At 45.0% G+C, this 12,655-nt stretch overlaps 1 protein-coding gene across 1 annotated transcript in view; it reads right to left on the reverse strand.

The window, feature by feature from the left end:
* The window catches only part of LOC141154961 (cytochrome P450 2G1-like), a 122,758-nt gene extending 111,179 nt beyond the window's left edge, over positions 1 to 11,579 (reverse strand). The window contains exons 1-2 of the mRNA XM_073641539.1: positions 11,458 to 11,579; positions 9,840 to 9,984 (exon numbers count right to left, since the gene is read on the reverse strand). The gene's annotated coding sequence lies outside the window, so the exon portion shown is untranslated. The remainder of the gene's footprint in view (positions 1 to 9,839; positions 9,985 to 11,457) is intronic.
* Between the last annotated feature and the right edge of the window lie 1,076 nt (positions 11,580 to 12,655).

Below are 12,655 nucleotides of genomic sequence, written 5' to 3' on the forward strand. Positions count from 1 at the left end.
AATTCTGTGCTCCCAAATACAACTATCCCCCTTCCCTTTGAGCCCCAGTATGTGTCTAAACCGCAGTTAGCGTCCACATTTGGCATTCCTGTAGTGATGAGAGCCCACCTAATTTACAGGTGCATGTCTCCAGAAGAATGAGCTGGGCATAATGTACTGGTCACTACAACATACTGGTCGCTACAGTGTACTGGTCGCTACAACGGCAGTTTACAATCTTCACTTAGCAACATCCACTGCTGCTTGTTTCTGGAAAACACTCATGGAGTCAAAATCATCACTACACCTAGACTTTTGTCAGCTGTGTCCGGTCAGCAATTGAATCTATCGTGCGCCTGAGAGAAGCTGCCGCCTATGGTCGCCCTGAGTAACAGTCCTCCCCAGGATTTCAAAGAATTAATGAAACCTGTCTCGCCCTATGTGAACTTTGCGGAGTGCAGGTAACAGATAGATAGTTAGATAGATAGAAAGAGAGATTAGGAGGTGCTGATCAGGCTTTTATACTTTGTATTATTATAAGAAGGTGTAACTACCTCTTGCCTGACCTTGCACTCATCACACTAACCAGCGGGTGATGCACAAACTGTTCTACTTGCCAATTTAAATGTAGTTGTTTTAGCCCAGAAGAAGACATGTTTGTTTGTTTACTTGTACGCATGTAGTCCAAGAGAGGCATGTATGGTAGAGTAGTTACCAATCAGGGGGAGGTCACTAGTGATGAGGGGGAATGCTCGCTACTGCTTGGTGCTTGCCAGAGCATCTCACTACTCGAGATGCTCGGCGCTCGCCGAGTATTCCCGGGTTGCTCGGGCAGGAACTCGGGTCCCCTCCCTGCATGTTTGGCGCTCTTTAGAGAACCAATGAACATGCAGGGATTGCCTGCCGTGCACTGTAATGCCGTAGCCATGATAGTTGTGGGCTTTACAGTGATTGGTGGGCCGCACAGCATCATCATGTCTATATCAGACCTGGCGCCTCCATGCTCGTCACAGTCACTCCGGATCAGACAGTGTAGGGAGGGCTGCTGCTGCGTCAGAGAGAGATTTGCTTGTGTATTAGGTAGTGTAGGAAGAAAAACCATACATTACACATATCCATCTTAACAAACAGTCCTTCTGAGGACTAATTCATCTGCAGAGATATCAGGCAGGCAGGGTATATAGGCAGGCAGTGTATAAAGCAGACTGCAGTATATAGCACAAAAGGCTCCATTCCAATTCTGCCTTCTGCTGCTGTTAGATATTTCTATACAAAGACCTAGGTCTCAGGGGCCAGGAATACTTTTCTTTGGATCTTAATCCTCATTATTTGCTTAAAAAGCAATACAGAGAACACCGTTTTTCTGCGCCATTTGCTTGTTGGCACTGCAGAATACAGCCAGGTCCTTTCCATATTACAGCGCTAGAAATCCAGCTATTTAAAACTATGTTTTCTCCATCAAACGGATCACATATACATTGTCAGAAAATACTGCCATTTCTGGCCTCCATTAAAAATTTCCTTCAGTGTGTCAGTGAAGCAATTCACAGCAGTTGGCTGTTCAAACTACTTACCTACAGCTTAAAACCGTGTTTTCTCCGTCACACAGATCACATATACATTGTCAGATAATACTGCCATTTCTGGCCTACATTAAAAATTTCCTTTAGTGTGTCAGTGAAGCAATTCACAGCAGTTTGCTGTTCAAACAACTTACCTACAGGCCAGGTATTTAAAACTCTGTTTTCTCCGTCACACGGATCACATATAAGTTCTCTCCAAACCCATTCATTTGTAGTGAGCGTGGAAGATACTGTCCTCCATTTAAAATGGGCAAGGCACGTGGCAAGGGATGGGGAACTGGACGTGATGGTAATGTTGCATGCAGAGGCCGAGGACAAGGCCGTGGGCAAGCCGAAATTGTGCCACAACAAACACCCACATCTTCTCGCCTGACCTTCCTGTCCCAATTTCTAGGGGACCGCAGCACACCACTATTGGACCCAGAGCAGTGTCAAAAGGTTGTTGGTTGGATAGCGGATAATGCTTCCAGTCACTGAGCAGCCACCACCTCCCTGTCTTCCACACGATCAAGTCCCAGTAGCCGTGAGTCTGGACCGCATATTCCTCACCCTGATCCTCCTTCCTCCCACCATGCCGAGTACCCAGAGACAACTGATCCCACAGTTGGACACTCTGAAGAGCTGTTCACTTTTCCATTTATAGATTCCGGCCTCTCGCCCAGTCCACTTGAAGCGGGGCAAGAGGAAATCGCGTGTAGCGATGCCCAAATGTTTGTGCAGCCACGGTCACAGGAAGGCGACAGTGGGAAAGTGTCACAAGAGGGGGACGATGATGAGACACAATTGCCAGAAAGTCAGGAGGAGGACCAGGGTGCGGAAGTGGAAGACGAGGTGGTGGATGATATAGTAACTGACCCAACCTGGTAGGAGGACATGCAAAGCGAGGACAGCAGCACACAGGGGGAGGGAGGCAGAGCACCCCAACAGGTAGGAAGAAGCAGTGTGGTGGCTGCAGACAGAAGGCAGGCAACCGTTCCTCGTAACACCAACACAAAGGAAGTTGCAGGACAACTGTTAGGTCTTCCAGAGTCTGGTTGTTTTTTAAAGACTCTGCCAATAACCCCAAAAAGGCCATTTGCACCACCTGCCAGGCCAACATCAGCCTGGGTGGCAAAACGACCAGCCTGACCACCACCAAAATGATCAGGCACATGGCAGCAAAGCACCCGACTTTGTGGGCCGAACCCCAGGGTCCAGGAGCAGTGTCTATGGGTGGCACCATTGCTTCTTCCGCTGTTGTGCATGCAAGCAAATCCCCTGTCCAGGGTGCACGCGAAGATGCCTCCTGCCCTGCACCTGTCGTTGCACACTCTCAAGTACCAGCATCAGGAAGCACGTCCATGTCCTTTTCCCAGTCCTTGGAATGCAAGCGCAAATATGCAGCCAACGCCTCACAGGCCACAATACTAAATTCTCACATTTCACGACTGCTTGCGCCCGAAATGTTGCCTTTTAGGCTCGTGTAGACAGAAGCATTCCGCAACCTGATGGCGGCAGCCGTCCCTCAGTACTCGGTCAACAGCCGCCACTATTTCTCCCAGTGTGCCGTCCCCGCATTGCACAAGCACGTGTCCCAAAACATTAGCCGTGCCCTCAACAACGCAGTTACTGGTAAAGTCCACCTAACCACGGACACGTGGACAAGTGCTTGTGGGCAGGGACGGTATATCTCACTGATGGCACACTGGGTTAACATAGTGTAATCCGGGACCCAGTCGGACCTTGGGACAGAACACGTCCTCCCGATGCCAAGGATTGTGGGCCCAAGGTCAATGAGGGTTGCCCCCACGGTCTACAGCTCCTGCACCCCATCCTCCTCAGCTTCCTCCTCTTCAGCCTCCATCTCCGAAATGATCACATCAGTCACAAGCTGGAAGCACTGCAGCACTGCCTCGGCCAAGCGACAACAGGCTGTGCTGAGGCTAATATGCTTAGGTGAAAAAATGCACAATGCTGAAGAGTTGTGGACAGCTCTGAAAGAGCAGGCAGATCTGTGGCTCACACCGCTGATCCTACAGCCAGGCATGGTCGTGTGTGACAATGGCCGGAACCTGCTGGCGGCTCTGAGAAGTGGTGAGCTTACACACGGACCATGCCTGGCCCATGTGCTTAACCTCGTGGTTCAGCGGTTTCTCAAATCCTACCCGGATCTGCCGGATCTGCATGGTGAAGTATGTCGCCTGTGTGCCCATTTTAGAAAGTCAGCTACAGCTTCCGCCGCCGTTGCAGTGTGTTAGCAGCATTTTCAGCTTCCGGCACACAGACTGGTGTGTGATCTCCCCACGTGTTGGAACTCTACACTGCAGATGTTGGGAAGGATTTGTGAGCAGAAGAGGGCAGTTGTTGAGTACCAGCATCAGCAAGGCCATCAGTATTCAGTTCAGACTCCACACATAAGACCTCAGGAGTGGACATGGATGTTAGACATATGTACCATCCTCCAAAACTTTGAGGACTCCACCAAGATGGTGAGCGGTGATGATGCCATAATTAGCATCACCATCCCACTTCTCTGGCTTCTGAAACGCTCTCTGCTCACAATCAAAGAGGATGCATTGCAGGCGGAGCACGATGAGATGGAGCAAGGAACCATACAGGGTGATTACACACAGCCAAGCCTTATCTCATCCCAACGTGGATTGGGTGACAATAAGGAAGAGGAGGAGGAAGAGGAAGGACAGGAGATAGTTTCATGCACTATAGAAGGTACTACCTGCACAGCTGTCATTCCGTCTGTTCAGCATGGATGGCCAGAGGACAGAGAGGAGGAGGATGAGAGCATGGTCAGTCATCCTCTTGGTGACGACACGGAAGTCTTGCCTGTTAGTAGTCTGGCAAGCATGGCTGAGTTTATGTTACACTGCCTTTCCCATGACCCTCACAATCTCAAAAATTTGAGTGACAGTCATTACTAGGTATTGACACTTCTAGACCCATGCTACAAGGAGAACTTTCTATCTCTTATTCCTGAGGCGGACAGTTCTACAAAAATGGGGTTGTATCAGAAGGCCCTTGTTGCGGAACTATTAAAGAAATTCCCATCTGAAAACGCTGGCATCAGAGGGCACACTTCGTTGGACAACCAAGGAGTACAGGCGAGAGAGACACAACTTCAATCCAGCACATGTAGCGGAACACTGTCAATGTTCTGGGAGAGTTTTCTCAGACCCTCCCATCGCACAGGCACTGAGGCGCGGGGTACTCTCACAAGGAGTGCAAAGTTTGGGAAGATGCTGAGGTAGTATCTTGCCGACCGTACCAACGTCCTCCGTTATTCCACTGTGTCTTATAATTATTGAGCATCCAAGCTGGATACGTGGAATGAACTGGCTCTCTATGCCTTGGAGGTCCTGGCCTGCCCTGCCGCCAGCGTTTTATCAGAGCGGGTTTTTAGTGCCGCTGGTGGAATTATAACTGATAAGTACATCCACCTGTCAACTGAAAATGTTGACAGGCTGACTCTTATAAAAATGAACAAGGGCTGGATTGGGGCAGACTTCTCATCTCAACACCACCAAATGATAGCAGCGTAACATAAACTCAAATCCAGTGTCTTTTCTTGGGAAGTGTATTCCCATGCACCTTTTCACACCCACACATGGGTATACGTTTCCTGATTTTGGCTATTTGCTTTTGTCCTCCTCCTTCTCCTCATCCTCCACCACCATATCACCAGGGTGACCGTGGTCCGTGATGCAACATCCACCTAATTTTTTAAAGTGTGTTTATGATGCCTGTAAAAAATTTTTTTTTTACAGTATGTTCATGTATACCCCCCAGGGGTAAATGTTTGTCAGCCCATATACTTAGTGCATGGGCATTACAAGTATAGGAGGCCCTCTCCTTTCTAATGGGAAAAATTTTTTATGAGGCCCTCCTCCACGTCTCTTCCAAGGGGCGCTGAAGTGCCTCCAAATTTTTGGCAGCCCTTGCATTCACTGCATAGGCCAACACTATGGGAGACTCCCTCCTTCTAATGGGAATTTGTCATTACTGTGGCCCTGGTCTAAGTGTCTTTAGATTATTAGTGGGGTTTTTCCTAAAATTGGTCACCCGTTGGACTCACTGCATACCCTATAACTGTACAGCAGACCCTCTCCTTTCTAATGGGAACATGTCGTACCTTGTTACTGTGGCCCTGCTCTATGTGTCTTTAAATTCTTTGTGGGGTTTTTCCTAAAATTGGTCAGCCGTTGGACTCACTGCATACCCTATAACTGTATAGCAGACCCTCTCCTTTCTAATGGGAACATGTCGTACCTTGTTACTGTGGCCCTGCTCTATGTGTCTTTAAATATTTAGTGGGGTTTTTCCTAAAATTGGTGAGCCGTTGGACCCACTGCATACCCTATAACTGTATATCAGACCCTCTCCTTTCTAATGGAAACATGTCGTACCTTATTGCTGTGTCCCTGCTATATGTGTTTTTAAATTCTTAGTGGGGTTTTTACCTAATATTGGTTAACCGTTGGGCTCACTGCATGCCCTATAACTGTATAGCAGACCCTCTCCTTTCTAATGGGAACGTGTCGTAATTGTTACTGTGGCCCTGCTCTGTGTCTTTAAATTTTTAGTGGGGTTTTTCCTAAAATTGTCAGCCGTTGGACTCACTGTATACCCTTAACTGTATAGCAGACTCTCTCCTTTCTAATGGGAACATGTCGTACCTTGTTACTGTGGCCCTGCTCTATGTGTCTTTAGATTCTTAGTGGGGTTTTTCCTAAAATTGGTCAGCCGTTGGACTCACTGCATACCCTATAACTGTATAGCAGACTCTATTCTTTCTAATGGGAACATGTCGTACTCGTTACTGTGGCCCTGCTCTCTGTGTCTTTAAATTCTTAGTGGGGTTTTTCCTAAAATTGGTCAGCCGTTGGACTCACTGCATACCCTATAACTGTATAGCAGACTCTCTCCTTTCTTATGGGAATTTGTTATTACTGTGGCCCTGCTCTATGTGTCTTTAAATTCTTAGTGGGGTTTTTCCCAAATTTTGGCAGCCCTTGCAGTCACAGCATGGGCATTACCACTATAGGAGACCCGCTCCTTTATAATTGGGAACATTTTTTTTTTACTGAGTCCCTCCTCTATGTCTCTTCAAAGGGGTATTGGGTTGCGTCCATATTTTTGGCAGCCCTTGCAGTCACTGGATATGCAATAACAGTATAGGAGACCCACTTGTTAATAATGGGAACAACAAAGCATAGCCAGCTGATGACTCTCTAACAATAGGGAAGGCCGACTGCTGGCCTTTTAAGAATAGTAAGGGCCGTCTGATGTCCCCATAATTATGGTTGGTTGCATTCTTGCACTTGCATTTCAAGTAACAGAAAACTAAGCAGATGGTGGCCTCTATCATCATCATTGCCTCACCTCGGCACTATAACTCTCCTGAAGGAGAAGCCAGGGCCCGCCAGAGGAGTCTCCGGTTCTCTGTTGGGCCCATCCAACCCTGACAAGAAACAGCCCTCTCTAAGAAAAGTATGGCGGAAGGTTCCCGGATACTCTATGGCTGCTTTTTTAATGTGGATCGGCCATGCTTAAGCATGTTATTTCTTAAACCGCATTACAGATCAGGTTATTGTCCAACTCTGTATTCAAGAAATTAAATGCGCAAAGAAAGATGTGTGTGTATAAAAGCACCTCCTACAAGTGCGAGTTGATGTTGGATGGGCTGCCATTGCTTCTGCAACAAGCTGCATTAGAGGACTTCCTGGGAGAAATGACATGCACGGTAGATACCGTTTCCCTCTATGCCAGTCCTTTCAACGAGCTAAATACAGCTCTCAGCAAAAAAAGTTGTGGACTGGCTCTGTACCAACCCTGGCCACATTCACCTGTCCACGTGTTTGTGGTTAGGCGGTCCTTCCCAGTAAGTGCACTGGGGAGGGCACGGGTAATGTTGTGGGACCGGCATGAGGTTGTGAAAAGCTTCCGCCACCATGAGCTTAAAAGGCCATATTTCAAGTGCAAGCAGCTGCCCAGTAATCTGGCAGTTTAGTGTTGCGGCCTGTGGGTGGGTGGCTGGCTGCATACTTGCGCTTGCATTCCAAGGAATGGGGTAGGGACAACTGAACGCTGCACTGGGACAAGGACGTGGACGGTGATTGTTGCAAGTCTGCAATAACAGGTGCATGGCGGGAGGCATCTTTGCATGCGCCAAGGTTCACTTATGATGGGCACACTTTTAGGCAGTGACCTGGGAGTCAGAAATGCTTCCAGAGGTCTTCCCCATGCTGTTCCCATGTCTTTTCAGCACTGTATGTATGTGTCTGATGATGTGTCACACACCACATGGCCAGATAAGGTTGTAAAATGTTAAAATGACATTTCCCAGTGAATGCATTTGTCTTTGTTGAAAGCAATGCAAAAGTGCAGAAAAGCATCAAAAACGCTACGTGTGAACATAGCCGAAGGTGTGGAGGAGTATTTTTGTTTTTGGTTATTTATTTTGCTTTATATACATTGTACATGTCATGGAAAGGATGTTCCTTAACATATTTCCCAGGAAAATCCATTTTGGTTTCGTTTTGGTATGTTTTATTGTGAGTCCATAAAAGTGGCGTAATGCCTCTGACAACGTTGTTGACAGCAGTGACCTGGGAGTCAACAATGCTTCCAGGGGTCTTCCCCATGCTGTTCCCATGTCATTTGAGCACTGTTCCCATCGATTTGGTCAATTTTTAGGCCCTCTGCAGACCGCAGGGGGGAGCCGCCTGAAAAATGCTCGAGTTTCCCATAGACTTACATTGGGCTCGTTGCTCGGGTTGAGCACCCGAGTATTCCAATTTGCTCAACCCGAGCAACGAGTACCCGAGCATTTTAGTGCTCGCTCATCACTAGAGGTCTCCTTGCAGCAGTTGATGGGCCCACATAAATTGGGCAATCTATGTTCTAAGATCCCCCGTTTTTTGTAAGTACTTGTTGCTGAGCAAAAAATACAGTTCGTATTCAATATTTCCATTGTTAAGACATATCTTGGCCATATGGAGTGTTGCTGCATTATTTCTTTACATATTTCATTTACAGCAGCTGGCACCAGTTCACATTAGGAGGTACTGATCAGGCTTTTCTACTTTGGATAGATAGATAGCATCTTGCAGCGGCATGCTATTCCATCCAGTTTCCGTTTAGTTGGACCATCATTTATTTTTCAACAGGACAATGACCCCAAACACACCTCCAGGCTGTGTAAGGGCTATTTGACCAAAAAGGAGAGTGATGGGGTGCTACACCAGATAACCTGGCCTCCACAGTCACCAGACCTGAACCTAATTGCGATGGTTTGGGGTGAGCTGGACCGCAGAGTGAAGGCAAAAGGGCCAACAAGTGCTAAGCATCTCTGGGAACTCCTTCAAGACTGTTGGAAGACCATTTTTGGTGACTACGTCTTGAAGCTCATCAAGAGAATGCCAAGAGTGTGCAAAGCAGTCATTAATGCAAAAGGTGGCTACTTTGAAGAACCTAGAATATAAGACATATTTTCAGTTGTTTCACACTTTTTTGTTAAGTATATAATTCCACATGTGTTAATTCATAGTTTTGATGCCTTCAGTGTGAATGTACAATTTTCAAAGTCATGAAAATACGGAAAAATCTTTAAATGAGAAGGTGTGTCCAAACTTTTGGTCTGTACTGTATATCTATCTGTATATGTATCTATTATCTAAATATCTAGCTATTCATATATCTATCCATACATCTATTATCTATCCATATCTCTATCAATATAGCTATTATCTATCTATCCATCTATCTATTATCTATATATATATATCAATAAATATATCCATATATCCATATATCTATTATCTATCTATCTATCTATCCATATATCTATTAATCTGTTTCTCTATCCATATATCTATTATCTATCTAAATATCCATCCATATAAGTATTATTTATCTATCCATATATCTATCTATCCATATATTTATTATCTATCTATAAATCGATTTATCTATCCATACAGTATATCTATCCATATACAGTTGTGCTCAAAAGTTTACATACCCTGGCTGAATTTTTCCTTTCTTGCCCTTGTTTCAGAAAATATGAATGATAACAAAAAACTTTTTCTCCACTCATGGTTATTGGTTGGGTGTAGCCATTTATTGTCAAACTACTGTGTTTTCTCTATTTAACTCTTAATGACAACCAAAAACATCCAAATGACTCTGATCAAAAGTTCACATACCCTGGTGATTTTGGCCTGATAACATGCACAGAATTTGACACAAATGGGTTTGAATGGCTACTAAAGGTAACATCCTCACCTGTGACCTGCTTGCTTGTAATCAGTGTGTGTGCATAAAAGCTGAGTGAGTTTCTGGGATCCATGCAGACTCTTGCATCTTTCATCCAGCCAGTGACGTTTCTGGATTGTGAGTCATGGGGCAAGCAAAAGAATTGTCAACGTATCTACGGGAAAAGGTGGTTGAACTGTATTATAACACAGGGAAGTGATACAAAAAAATATCCAAGGAATTGAAAATGCCAGTCAGCAGCGTTCAAACTGTGATTAACAAATGGAAAATCAGGGGCTCTGTAAAAACCAAACCACGGTCAGGTAGACCAGCAAAAATTTCAGCCACAACTGACAGGAAAATTGTTCAGGAAGCAAAGAATAACCCACAAATAACATCAGCTGAAATTCAGGACTCTCTGAAACTAGTGGTGTGGCTGTTTCAAGATGCACAATAAGGAGGCACTTGAAGAAAAATGGGCTGCATGGTCGCCAGAAGAAAGCCATTACTACGCAAATACCACAAAGTATCTTGCCTATAATATGCCAAACAGCACAGAGACAAGCCTCAAACTTCGTTCATGGAATCTTCGTGGGACACTCATTATTTGGACTGCTTCGGAAAGGTAAGGATGAGGTTGTTTGATTATTTTACTTTTATTACAGGTGATCGTGGGTTTCGGGGATTAGCTGTAAGGTGAGTATATGGTGGTTTTTTATTTTTTATTTTTTGCAGGTATGGAGAACATTGGGGACAAGGTGTTGGTGAGTATAATGTGTTTTATTTTTATTTTAATATTTTTTCATTAATTTTAACATTTCTTTTTTTACCCTCAGCAGAGCACAGATGCCCGAGGATGGGAGACTACTGCTCCCATCCAGTGGCGCTTGTGCCAGCTGTTTCCTATGGCAGGAGGCGCTGGCTGATGGTGGTAGTATTACCATAAGCTGGCACCTATGACCCGTGGTAAGGTATTTACCGTCAGGTCACCTGTCACAGCTGTGACATCATGCTTACACCTGTCCGCATGATGCCACAGCGCTCTGATCGCAGTAGTGCAATTACCGTAATCAGAGCCTGTGTTTCCTGCTCTGTCACCCAAATGACAGAGAGGGAAACCAGGTAAATTTGTGTCCCCCATTCAAATGAATGGGGTCCGTGTTCGGGTTCGAGGTTCGGATACTGTTCTGGTACCCGAACTCGAACTTTAAAAAAACTGTTCGGTGTTCGGCTATATTAGCTGAACCCGAACAGTGACGGGTTCACCCATCACTACTCACCACATAAATCTTCATCCAAAATTTCAGTTTATTTACATAAGGTGTATACAGGATATGTAATTCATGAGACACAAATGTACACTTCTTTTTAGTATATTCACGTATTTCCTAAATTTATTTGACCACTCTGTGATGACTGTGATGACTCTGTGATGAAAGTAAAAGCAAACCCCCTCAAAAAACCATGGCTGCTTACTTTCAAAAACAACATTACCTAGTGGAGGAGAAATGGTTAACTACTAATGAGAGCAGCAGGGACTACAGTAGAAGAATTCTCATATGTTATTATTAACCTGAGAAGTACAAGAGATCAGATTTTAGGAGAACCTCAGAGGGATAAAAAATAGGTGTAAAAATAATGTCCTGACCTTATTCTTAAATGTTACCACCAGACATGTTTGAGGAGCGTTTAATGTTCTTCTGGAAATCTGAAGTGATCTGTGACTTGCTTTATTCTAATTCAGTTGATGATAAGTGTTCTCTCACATCGAATAACCTAGTCAGGTGACTGGAATCTGCTCATCTCTTTGGAAACTTGGCACAAAGCTGCTGTTATGAACTTTCCTACCAACACTCAACCTCAATCGCTAGGAGACTAGGGTTGTCACAGCGGCAGCTATTGTAATCATAAAACTAAAGTACTTTGGGTAGGAATGTTCCTATAATTTTGATAACCAGGGTCCCGCAGCAAAACTTGAAGCACCCCCTCCCCATCTGGTTGACAGTGGATTGTAGCCAAGATCTTCTATATACACAGGAGTAGTGTGACAGAGGTAACAGCAGGTCCTCTTGTCAAAGACCAGCATAATGCTAGCAAAAAAAATTGAAGACGCATAATACTAATATAAATTACTAACATATACAGTACAGTAGTTCTGTACTAATATAAGATGACAGTGGAGAGCCGGAGTAGAGCCCTGCAATCATCTTCCTATCTAAAGACCTCTTCTTTGATTAATAGGTCCAGAAAGATGTCATAGTTGCAGCATGAAGCCACTGGTCATAATAGCTATTATTTGCTTATTTTTTTGTTTTTCTAGTTTTAGAAAAGCAGGAGCAGGAAATTTGTGAAAAATGCTAATTGTTCCAGAAGTCCAACAAGTTTCCCCTTTTTCCAGGAAGCATTTCTAGAAAATATATGTGGGCGCTTGTCTAGTAAGATACTTGGCACTGTAGGGATTCACTCTCACATGTAGGCATTAGGTAGCGATCACACAGGCAAGGCTGTTTGGTCTAAATAGGTGCAGTTTTATTGCTTTCATAAAATTCCAAGGAATTCAAAACCCAAAGCAGCCTCTTCTGGGCACAAAGGTATCACAGTAAATAAACAGTTTGTTTAGCAGGCACATATTTCAGCATGGGCACACCGCAGATCGCAGTCCTTTCTCCCAGAGCAAACTTTATACACAGAAAAGTCACTATCCCACCAGTCTCTGTATCCCCTTCAGCTTGAGTTCCAGCAGCTTCCAGCACCAAAACAGAAGTGTTCAACTCCTGGCACAGTTCACACTAAACAGGCTACAGCTTCCACACGTTTCTCCAACACACAGACTGCTCAGCTTTCCT

Source organism: Phyllobates terribilis, unplaced genomic scaffold (genome assembly GCF_046119375.1).
Source record: "Phyllobates terribilis strain yellow unplaced genomic scaffold, ASM4611937v1 Scaffold_7__3_contigs__length_470593459, whole genome shotgun sequence".
Classification (NCBI taxonomy): domain Eukaryota; kingdom Metazoa; phylum Chordata; class Amphibia; order Anura; family Dendrobatidae; genus Phyllobates; species Phyllobates terribilis.